Raw genomic sequence first — 12,127 nt, 5'->3', positions numbered from 1 at the left:
ACACAGGAAGGAATACAAGATTCGCAGGGTGAGAAAACTATCAGGAAGGTGGGAGTTCACTTGGGTGGGGGGAGATTTTATGCTTTGCTCCCAAATCCTTTTATATGGAAAGCAGAAACATTAATGTAAACAGGGACTGAAAACTTGTGAGTGCCAGGATACTCCCTAGATAATCATATTTCCTTCCAGGCTTTCTCATTCCATAATAGAGTCTGGAATATCTCTTTTTTCTTTAGAGAGGGCCAGGTTCAGAGGAGGAAGAGAGTGCCCTCCAACCACCATAGCCAATAATTTGGTGATTAAGTAAAGTGGGTTTCAACTCCATCCAGTTAAGAAGTACACCAAATTTACATCTACCAAGTTTCTGGTTGGAAAAAAAAAAAAAAAAAAAAAAAAAAGCTCTGAACATTAATTCACCAACTTTCTGGAAGTAATAGTTGTTTTCTCTCCTTAAAGACAGATTATTTCAGACCTTTGGGGAAAAAACTGATTTTATAAAACATTCCTCTGCCCATCTGTGCTAAGGCCAATGTGATCTGAGCTAAATCCTTAAGGCAATTCACCTAATAAACAGCCAGGTCCAGAAGGGCATTTTTATTTTTTATTTTTTATTTTTTTTTTAAATCTAGTATTTTCCATCAGATATTGTCACAAGAAAAAAACAAACAAACAAAAAATTGTGTATAGCTGTTATTGCTCCTTCATGTCTACCTGGGGGTGCTGAGTAAGCCAAACAGTATGTTACTTTTCTAATACACAGCTGTGATCTTTCTTTGCATGAGACACTATCAACACTTTTATGATTCCTGATATGAAAACACAGGATGATTTGAAGAGCCTATGTGAATTTTAATGAATTAAGAAGGCTCAGGTCCTAAACAATTTACCACCTAGGTAACAAGAAGAACCCTACAGTCATAGAAGAGTCATGTTGAAAGGTGGCTCTGTTATTTGGAATAATGTATTCTGGAATTTAGGTTACTCAGGGCTCTGCCAAACCAAGTCTTGAATAATTCCAATGAGGGAGACTGCACCACTTCTCTGAGCAACCTATTCCAGGGCTGAATGGTTCTCATGGTGAAGAAGGTCTTGTGTATATCTGGGTGGAGCTTCCCCTGAAGCAGCCTGTGCCCCTTGCTTCCTCTCCTGTCATTGTGCACCCATGAGAGGAGAGTACCTCCATCTTCCCTCGAGCTACCCTTTCAGGTATTGGAAGACTGTGATTAGTTCCTACTCCTCTCCAGGCTGAACAAACTCCCTTCCTTTGACCTTTCTTCTAGGGGAACGCTTCATGTGCCCTCCCACTAACTTATTCAGGAAGCTTCCCTATAGTAGCATATTGAATAAAATTGTTTCTGAATGTGCATACTTGGAAAGTCAACAAGAATCCCTTCAAAGCTTTCAAAAATAAAATCAGCCTCTTTTAACAGCCTTAATTCCCCAAAGCATTTTTTTTCTTTTACTAGGTCAACTTCATTCAGAAAAATAAAAGTAATAAAAAATAACAAAATTCAAAGAAATAAACATAAACAAATAATAAAAATCTAGCTTTCAAAGTAAACAGCTTTCAATCTTTTAAGGTGCACAGGTGGGCCAGACACGAGCTCTGTGTGAAGAAGTGTGTACATGGGAGAGAAGGAAAGAAGGCAGGGCTGGATTCTCAATGAACTGGCTGCTGAATTATATTTAATGATTTACAGTCCATGAAGACACCATGTGGAGTGATGCAGAATAGCAGGTTTGTAAGGAGAAGTCAGAACAAAACTAGAATTATGACCAAATACTTTTTGTTAAGTCTGAGAGCATTTGGGCCCAAAAAATAACTTTCTGTACTTGGAAAGAAGGCAGAGACAAACAAGCAGTGCAAACAGAGCAGAGAGTCACAAGCTGACCTTGTTGGGATATGACACTACAATATTGCAGTAAAGAAGAAATGTCCTTGCGTTATTCTTTCTCTGTAGAGCTGAGTACACAGTATTAACCTAACAGCTGCACATTATTTTTGCTCATTGTTGGATGCGAACTGTCCCAACAGCAGCAGTTTAGGTTGTATTTCAGACTTTAATTCCACTGGAGCTTAAAAACAGCTCATTTAGTATATCTGAATTTGGTTTTGAGATTTTTTTTTCTTAGTTATGAAAAATCATCTCTTACAGACATGATTTCCCTGATTTTTAAATAAACCCTGTATCTTTAGGGGAAAAAAATGCAGAAATTATCTGTGGTGACTCTTTATTGTTTATACATAAACCAGCTAATAATACAAGTAGTTCTAGAAGTCTCTACAAAGATTCTCATCCAGTAAAAGTCTATAGCATTTTTGTTTTAAAACTCTTTAAGAATTACAGCATTGTAAGATATAATGAAAAATTAAAATGGAGATGCTGTTTGATATCCAGTAATTTGACAGTGTGAGAATGCCATTGCCATTAAATACACCACAAAACACACTGCTAAAATGTGAATGAGGAGGCAACTCATGAAGTGCAGAGCGGCGCAGTGAATTCCACTGCAGCAGACCAAATCAGATCAACTCTACAAGATGCAGATCAAGGCTGGGGGCTCCCCCACAGTTCTCACTCCCCTTTTTGTGGGCACAATCTGGATAGAAGATACATATGTGCAGGTTCACAGCACAAAAAGATAGTAAGAGACAGGAAGAATAATCGTTTCATTTATGGATCTTCCAACTCTGTCTCTTGGAAGTGAACCACAGAAAGATCAGAAAATGCAGCCTACAACATGAAACTACTGAATCAGATTGCTTAAAGTTTATTTCTCTTAAAGCTCACCCTGAAAGTTACCTATGCAATGTTTTTTAATCAAGATTAAAAAATCTGTAACCAAACAAGGGAATATTCCAGCACTAGCTGCAAGATATATATACAGAAGAGTAAACAGCCACAGAAAAGATAAACCTAAAAAAGATAAAATCTTACCATTTAGAAAACAGATAGGCAGAATGTTCATCACATCATAGCCAACGCTTGCAGAAATCAAGCAAAAGTTTAAAAACTAGTCCAACCCAAACTCCTGAAAGAATTAGTTTTTTTTTTTCTTTAATTTTTTTTTCTAGATGGGCTTCAACAAAAACAATAAGAAAATGCTAACTAAGCCACAAGAAAGAAGTACGAAGATAGCGTTAGGATCTGTTCAACATTAAGCCATGGAATAGTCACAGAGGATTTTGTATGTTAAGTTGCTCTGGCTAACATTTAGTGAAAAGAAGAAAATATTTGGTAGCTTGTTGCTGACTTAGCAGTTCCTCCCATTAACAGCAAGCAGCAGGACTAAAATGAAGAAACCAAGGTGCTCCTTTGTTGTTATAAAGGTAGACTTCTGATGTTCACTGTGCATAACGCTTATTATGATTATTACTAAAAAGGCTGCAGGGATTCAATACTACTCATTGTGAACAAGTATGGCTGGTCCTTAAATTGATTTAATTCACTTATAGCTTCTATTCACAGCTGTAATAATTTCATGCAAGTAATGGCAGGTTCAAATATATTGCAGTCACTGTGAGTTCTCTTAAACAGTCAAGCAGTGTAGTAGTCTAGGATATTGTCAATAAATCCAGGGGATATGTACCAGCAGTGAGACAAATACTAAAGGAAAGAGGAAAATAATTGATCTGGCAGCAGTATGAAAATGGTGCCATTTTTTCATGTCCCTTCCCAATTACAAGCTTATCCCCTAAATTATCAGTATTTGTAATATTCTAACTTTAGTCTAACTGAAATCCTGTTCTCATTTATACGATATCCTGTTATACTGTGCTGTGTGTTTAAGTAGCATTCTGCAGAGCTGAATTTGACTGCTAGTTAATCTGTGCTGATGCAGAAGTTTACTTGCTTGGTACACATGCACAAAAGTTGTGTGTGCCCCAAAAGGTCTGCATATATCCAATTGTATTAGTTTGGTCCAATAAATTGTATTATCTCTACCTACGTATTTTGCCACAACATTTGTATTTCAATTTCTGCTTTATAGTTTCTTTAATCTTCTCATCTCATGTTTTAAGAATACCAAAAATGTATGTTGGGTAATATATGTTCCTTAATGCTTGCCATTATTTAATAAGTTTTTTCATGAGCCAGTTCTGATCTCCTTGACTTCACTGGGAGGAAGCTCATACATCTCCTCCCCAGGCTCTATGTTGCAAGTCTTTTTAATGTTTCTTCCCTGGAAATGCCTTTTCTCCCACATCCTCTCTCTTATCACATTTGTTCCCCTTTCTAGTACCTGTAATTACGTCCTTTTTGAGATGGGATGGCAAAGTGAATTTATGGCTCTGTTTGGTTATCCTAAATATACAAAAGGGAAAAAGAAAAAAGGAACAGATGGTTTACAAACCTTTCATTTTCAGAAGCTTGGGCTCAGATACCTAAGAGCAGAAAAAGTACTCTCCCAAGAAGTCTTATTGAGAAAATTGTTCCAGACATTCTGTTGTTTCCAGCTCGGCTTCGCATGCCTGCCTTTTAAGGAGAACTCATATTTTCTTAGGAAAAACCTCCCTGCAACACATGTTGGAAAAGGTAAAGAGCCATAAATCTGTGTCAGATACAGATGTGGAAGACTCTGGTGCCTAAAAGTCATCCCAGCTTATTTTTCTAAATGCTTCCATGGTTCATTAAGGCAGTTTAAATTCATGCACGCACATTAGAGGAAAATTATTCACATTTGGTAAATATGCAGTGTATAAACTGTGCATAAAAAGCACAGCGTTGAGGAACATAAGCTGTGGTTAAAACATTTGTTGGAGAATTTTGCTCACAGGTCATAAACACAGTAAAAAGCACACTCTCCTTCTGTTTGAGTTTATAAGATTCAAGCTACCTATGTATGTATCTGTATAACCGTGTGTATGTACCCTCCGTGGCAGCTTCTGAACAGCTGCACACAGAATACAGATGCAGCTCTCACTACTTTTCTGTTTGTCATTACTCCCAGAAGAAATATATCTTTCTTAATACGCAAGGTAAGCAAAACAGTTTAGAGTGCTTCCTTAGCATAGATGCTTAATGTTGAACATCAGATTTTTATTTTCCCCATTTAAAATCACCAGATTTAAGAGTATTTTCAACTACATATAAGATATGCAGACACACATACATGCTTCCTCCGATCCTTCAGGCCAATATGTTTCTCTTTCTCACATTGCAGGTATTTGTTTTCGTATACTTTCACATATTAAATTTGGTGTCCCTCTTCTTGATATCTCTATGATATCTTCCCAGATTTGTTCTCTCTCTGCTCCACATTCCTTTCACCTTTGCAGTTTTATACTTTATTATCAGTCTCTTAAATCATTAATATTTGCTTTCAGCATTATCAACAACTAATTTTCTTTCAATAGCATGTCATTGAAATTTGTAATCTTTTTGTAAAATTCCTGCCTAATCTATATTTCCTATTTTGCCTGAATAACCTTATATAATTCTTTTTCATCATTTTTAAAAATACCCCTCCTCTTAAAAAAAAAAAAAAAAAAAAGATTTCAGTCAGATGCTGGCCTCTTCATTACTCTCTTTCAAAAAAATAAAGTAACAATGTAAAAATAAATAAAATAAAATAAAATAAAAATAAAAACTACTTCCTTACAAATACACTTTGCATGAAAAATAGTATGTACCATTAACCAGTGTCCCCACCCTACTATTCATAATTTCCTAAGGGAAATTAATACAATATGTTTATGAAGTGTTCAGAAAAATATTCAGACAAACCAACATAGTGTCATAAAGTGCTGTCATTCTTAGATGTAAAAATTAAACTAGTTTTATGCCTTATACAGTATACAAAAAAAAATAATAATAATGTTGGAGGGACATAAAGAACTTGGGAATATTTATTTGAAATCAAAATCAATGCTTTGGACTTCTATTATTTGGTATTACAACAAGGTCATCAGTAAGTTCTGACTAAAAGAAGGAATTGTTGTAATAGCAGAAAGCAGCCTCTACAATTTTTATAATGCTCCTAATAAGACTGTAACACTGAGCTCTGCTATAGATGAGAAATATGTGGCATGAAATTTTCCATGAGTATCCTAGGAAAGAAAATGCAGCAGTAAACATCATTAGTCAAGCGAGACCTACACGTCATAAGCAGTAGGCAAGAGTCCAGGAAGGCCACAAGGTTAAAATGCTTTGTTTGAGTAATTATAGGATTTGAAGGATTAGACTGAACTGAAAGATTTAAGGACATGGAAGGATTAAAGGGAAAAATAAATAAATTCAGTTGAAGAGAAAAAAGTTAGAAAATGCAGAACAAAAGTAGCATTAAATTCAGTAAAGTTTTTGAAGCAACTGAATAATTGTTAAATAATATAGTTGTATTTAGAGGCAACATTTTTGCTGCATTTGTTTGCTATTCAGTAACTGAATCTGCAGAGACAAAATATTAAAAATAATTATTATAATCAGTATGTTTGACATTATAGACATAACAAAACAAGCGCATATTTCAGGTGAAATGTCTTGGCCAACTTTTTCGTATACCAGAATGGAAAGTCATTATATACTCTGTAGATACCCTAAAAGTGAAATGCCAGAACAGAAAATGTAGGTGAAATCACACCCAGCATAGCCTGTTACTAAAATCTGAAGATGCTCATTGTGCACAAGGAAAATGAATTCCAGTTTCTACCTTATGCCACCATGAGTTACAACATTCTGTAAAGTTCATAAAACTTGTTTTTTTTAGAAGGCTGCTGCCCTTGTGAACTATTAATAGTAAGAATTAACTCCCAAATTTGTTTCAAATAAAATCTTCAGGTTCTGCATCTAGAATATTGTGGATGGGGAAAAATAAAAAAAAATAAATAAAAAAAAAAAAATCTGTATGATACTAGATGATCGATATCTCATGAGGAAAGAAGTTACCAGAAGATAAAACAACCACAAGATAATCAGAGGTATGTAACACTAAAGTTTAATGAGTTGGGTTGGTTTTTGTTTGTTTGTTTCTGAAAGTCATTCATGGTTGCAAGAGAATATCAGCTTCAGCAAAGCTATGCGAAGAGTCTAAGGTTTGAAAAATAGATTCCAGTTTTTATTTGGAGTTACTTCAGTGTATCTTAATGAAACCTCCCTATTCCTCTCTGATAATCTTCAGAATCTGGACAGCATCTGGACATCTCAGCAAGGATGTTTGAGAGAAGTTCAAGAGAAGAGATGAAATGATAAGGGGGAGGAAGAAGAAGAAAGAGAAGACTCTCTTTTCCCTGTATACTTTTTAAATACTTTTCCTCGAGGGAAGTATTGCTGTGTAGACACAAGCATACACACAAATAGGACTCAAAATGCAACACTAAGACAAGAGAGAATAAGTGAACAAAACACTTTTTTTTCTAAATGTGTGTTTCTTGCTGCTCTGTCTTTTCTAAAGATGTGCAGTGGTACTTTTGACAGTCTCAGCTAAAATAGAGTTATCCCACAACTGAAATGTGCTTCTCAGCAGGCTGACAGGTCACTGAAGCTTATGTGGTGGTCAGGTTTCAGATGCACCAATTCCCTTCTCTTTCAGCCCAGGCTGGGTGCCCGTGATGCCACTGGGTGCTGGCGACCAGCTGGGAAGAAGGCAGGCACAAAGCAGCATGCTGCAGAGGCAAACCTGCAGACTGAGTCTTCTGCTTTGTGACTCTGCCAAAACCTCACCTAGGGAAGAAGATGATGGCAAAATAGGGTTTGATTGGGCTGTCACTGTTTTTTCAACAGCAAATTTTTGAAGGAGCTGGCAGAATTTATTTCTGAACAGATCTGTTCAGAGCAATTTCTAGGAACAACTCCAATCTTCCTTAGAGCAAATTTAGCTCATAAATTGTAACTTCCTGTTCCTGGGCAGCTGAGTGAAAAGTACAACATAAAAAAACAAAACAATACATTTTCAAACAATTCTAGTCATTCACACACAACTAGGCTTATAATATTTTCAAGACAAAACTATTTTTCCTTTCATTTTTACTGGACACAGAATATAACAGAATATAAATATTCTTGGGGAAAGATGAATGTACACTATATCATTATCTCATTGTATAGGCCCAAAATTATGATAATTCAGAATCTGACTTCAAACAAAAACACAGTTAACAACCTGCAAAATCAGAACATAAATTCTTCACTTTCTTAAATTTCTTTATTAAGGCCTATCTGTTTCATTTCTCTCAAAATGATCACTTTGAAAACATATTTTTGCTTTGGGAAAATTAACTATGAACCTAAAGTAGTTACTACTGGTTTATGACTCCCATATCAAAATAAAAATTTACACTTACGTATAACAATTTTCAAGATAACCTTCTCTGAATATTGCAGTAGAGTTTTTTTCTTCCTTTTTGAAGTGGCTATTTAACTCAGTCATTCCTTCAGATAGCAAATTGCTTCAGAAAATAAAACAGATTCAGACACTATCCCAAGTCATAGATTCTGTAGTTACATCTGATTTTATTTCTAAAATAGGAAATAGATGCAGTATTCAGAAGTGCTACGTTACAAGGAATTCCAGCTTGGCAAAGCGATCTGTAATTTATTATTTGTTAAGCCAGTCTGAGCTAACCTGTCTCAGATAGCATCAGGCAAAAACTTTATACATTTGAACAGAACATCTCTTTCAGCTTAATTGTGTCTTGCTCAAGTATTGCCATCATATGCCTACCAGAAATATTACTGATGATGATTGCATGTTGAAAAATTGTAGGATTCTGGGGAATATTGCTATCTGCTTTTCCACATCACAGAAAACTCAAGTCACTTTTCTCATAAGATACTGTGATTTTGAGCCATGTGATTTTGCTTCCAAAACAAACAAACAAAAAAAAACTAGATTTCTATCAACTGAATATGTCTAGTGAAAGAGCATCTCTTGACAGCCCATACTGACAAACTTTTCCAGTGTTTCCTTCAGTGTGCTGAGGCCTGACCTCAGTTTCTACTGGAATTTTTAACCCTCGTGCTTACTTGGTGCTATTTGCTGTGCAACCATTCGCACAGTATGGAGGCTTTTTGTGTGATTTCTATTCACCAGTAGCAGGGATGACAACTGATTTCTCTCATATGGGTCACTGACCAGACACCAGATGGTGTTCCTTCTAATCTGGTCCAGAGCTGGCAATTCAGAGGTGAAAAGCTTTATCCCATTACCAGTCACCTGAGCCATCCTACCTCCAACCCAAAGACTACAGATGAAACAGTTAATTTTCTTGACATTCCTACCACCCCCACAAATATCTACTACACATCACAGACAGAAAATCATATTACTGTTACAAAATTTGACCCCTATATGGACTTGCAGAACAGCTTCTTTTTCAGAAGAGGTGCTTAAAAACCAGGCTCAGTAACTAAAATATTATTCTGTTTGGCAATCTTGACTGAACAAACCAGTTGCTCTGCCCCTTAGAAGCTAAACATAAGCAGATCACATGACAAACCTCAGGATTTTGCATAAAACTAATGGTTGTTGCAAATCTCTGAATATGCCATATAGAAAATGCATGACTAAATTCTTGTCTTTTTTCATTTTTTTAATGAAATTCACATTTCCTATAATGACAATTTTCTTTTGGGCATATTATTTTTCATGATATCATTCTTCTAAATAAAATCAGAATTTATATTGTACATTTTTAATGTTTGGCATTTCATATCATTTTATATATGTGTATGTCAATGAGTACATAACTGATTATATCTTTTTTTATTGAAATATAACCTGGGCGAAAATGTAGAATCAAGTACCCAATGTCTTTGGTATTTCTCTACAGTAGTAATGTTATTAATCTGTTAGTGTACAGTAGTTAAATTTCAGCAAATATTCCATTACATTGCTTGTAACACATAAGTACTGAGATAGCAAAGTTGTTCCTCAAGATTTAAAATGTCAAGCATAGTTATGTCCATAACTGTATAAAACTGTCAAAACATAGCTAACATAGTATTTTGACATCTGTTTTCTAAGAGTAGTGTTACATTTATGAAGGAATTTGTTACCCATGACAATATAGGTTTAGGACCTCTTGAGGTTTCCAACAGCACTGCTTTTAAATCATTGATAAATGTGTAAAAGTCAAAACGAAATGAAAAGAAAATAAACTAGATTCCCAAGTGTAGGTAAACATGAAAGTCTTGATCAGTTTTGTTTCCCTTCCCACTCTCTGTATTCTCTCTCAGTGTTAAGATCTTGTGACAGAGGCCTCCTCTAAGAATTTCCATAGCATCAATTCTATGGTGGTGTTAATTACATTTATGAAACTTCTAGACAGCCACAAGAGATACACAACTGCAAGAAACAAGACCACATTTAAGAGACCACTATGTATCAAATACTATAGAACCACAAAATGTTTCAAAAGTATCTCAAGGTTCTCCACGTGAAAATTACAGTTTCATCTTTGGGTTTTGATTCATTAACCATTATCTTTGGATCCAACTATTGTTCTACAAAAAAGGAAATGTTCAAAACATAACAGTACTTTTTTATGTCTTCTCCCATTTCCTAAAATATAGCACTTATGCTATTTCTGCCACTGTCTAGCAGCAGCATCCAACTTAGTCCCTTTCAGCTGGTAATCTTTTAAAATCCACTTGGTGTCTAGCTCCTGATAAACTCCAGAACAAAAGTCTATTTTGCAAAGCCCAAGCATTTTTACGCATGCATCGTCTGATAATTTTCACATTCTCTAAAACATTATATCATTTGTTTCCTTTGATAATGTTTTTCATTAGTATGGTACCAAGTTTCTTAACACAGCATAAAGTAAATCTTAACAAACAAACAAAAAAGCACTAACTGATAATGTGTGCCTGGATATTCACAGCTGAAGTGCTCAGATGAATAAGAGAAGCACGTATATTTTAAACAGTATACATCAGGACAGTTTGAACTGAAAGTGTAACATCTGCAAAAATGAATATAAAGGTGACATTAGGATGATTAGGCAAATAGAAAGGCTATCCTACAGCATAAGACTAAGATAGGTTGGTTTATTTAAGCTAATAAAATTAAATTGCTAGGAAGTTAATTTTTTTCTCTTATGCAAATAGATATGATAGGAAGTGAGAGTTCTTTAAACTATAGAATAATATGGCACTAGAAGAATAAATGGGACATGAATACATATAGACAGAAAGTTAGAATGGTGGATTCCTAAGCTCCAAGGCATTTGGGGTCAAAAGGAGAATACTGAAGGTGCAAGAATCAAGAAGCTTTTAATATCAGCATGGTTGGGAAATTTTTGAGAAAAAGCACTGCCTGAACTAAGGACTCAAATAAGGACTTGACTGAATAAGGACTTGATTATGCTTTTGCAGCTCATTTTTAGTTCTCAGATGCCTTCTTTAAATAGCAGCATTGTGTCATAAGCTGGTATCTTATGGATCACTTTGTTTTAAAGCCTGCTGATATCATAAGCTGTAAAGCATGTCAGAAAAATAAATAAATAAATAAAGGTAATGTAGATTAAGTCCAGATAGTGTTGGAGTTGTTCAGACACTGAAGAAACACTTTAATTACCAAGTTACAATTCAAATGGTCATGTCCAGTTAGCTTAGTGAAGAAAGGATGCAGTTTGTCAAAGCCTGCTTTTTCCTCCCCCAAAATGGAGAGTGAGGTACACTAGGTAAAAAAAAAATCGGCTAATTCAGAATTTATGTGCCTGTATCAGGGATGGATGCAGTAAAAACCCCAATTTTGCAGGGATGTTGTGTGGTCAAGTGACAAAATACCACACTATGGAGCCAAATGTATGATGGAAAGGAATACAGTGAGGGGAGATGTGGAACAAATCTCACCTTTCCCTCCATCTACCACTAACACCATCCACCTTTCTCAACAGCTTTACTTCACAGCTAGGCCCTGAGATGTTCTGCCAGATCAAAGAGAGGATTGTAATAACACTTAAGCCTCGGGAGCAATGAAGTTATTCATACTCTGCTGTAATCTGCAGTCAGCACGGATTTCTCTGCCAGCTGTAGCATCGCATGTTCATCACCGCCCTGTGCCACCAGTAGCCTGCAGACACGCCAGGGAGAGAGCGCAGTGAGGTGTCTGGCTCTGTATCAATACTTGAGGAACACTGCACATCCAAAAGCTTTCTCTACACTGAGCAGCACCCAACGGCAGC

The sequence above is a fragment of the Oxyura jamaicensis genome, chromosome 5 (genome assembly GCF_011077185.1).
Source record: "Oxyura jamaicensis isolate SHBP4307 breed ruddy duck chromosome 5, BPBGC_Ojam_1.0, whole genome shotgun sequence".
NCBI lineage: Eukaryota > Metazoa > Chordata > Aves > Anseriformes > Anatidae > Oxyura > Oxyura jamaicensis.
The sequence above is the reverse complement of the archived record's forward strand: the minus strand, read 5'-3'. Positions refer to the sequence as shown.